Source organism: Triticum dicoccoides, chromosome 3A (assembly GCF_002162155.2).
Source record: "Triticum dicoccoides isolate Atlit2015 ecotype Zavitan chromosome 3A, WEW_v2.0, whole genome shotgun sequence".
Taxonomy (NCBI): domain Eukaryota; kingdom Viridiplantae; phylum Streptophyta; class Magnoliopsida; order Poales; family Poaceae; genus Triticum; species Triticum dicoccoides.
In genome coordinates this window covers 28,003,047-28,003,453 of record NC_041384.1, presented here as the reverse complement: position 1 = coordinate 28,003,453, position 407 = coordinate 28,003,047, and positions in this window count along the sequence as shown.

Sequence of the window (407 nt, the reverse complement as noted above, 5' to 3'; positions counted from 1 at the left end):
CCCTGACCCGTCGGCCCTCGCCTCCCTCCTCTGCTTCCTCCCCTCCCAACCTCGGCCGTCGTCGGGCCTGCCTCCTCGCCCTGCACCCTCTGTAAACCACCCCCCCCTCTCTCTCTCTGCTAGCTAGGGTTAATTTACTTAGGTTTTAGTTATGTTAATTAGGTTATCTATTTAGTTATGAATTTAGATAGGTTTCAAAATTTGCTAAAGTTATGTGCAAATTTGAACTGGACATGTGATATGTGGATATGTCATGTTTTGGACATGTCATCTTTTGGTAAATGATCCGATTTGCCTATGTTACGCCGGAATGTTGACTCATTTCCGTTCTGGTGAATTTCAGGCGCTCGATATGTCCATTTTTTAGCAAAGGTCATGCCGAAATTTCCAGTGAATAAAGGCATGAT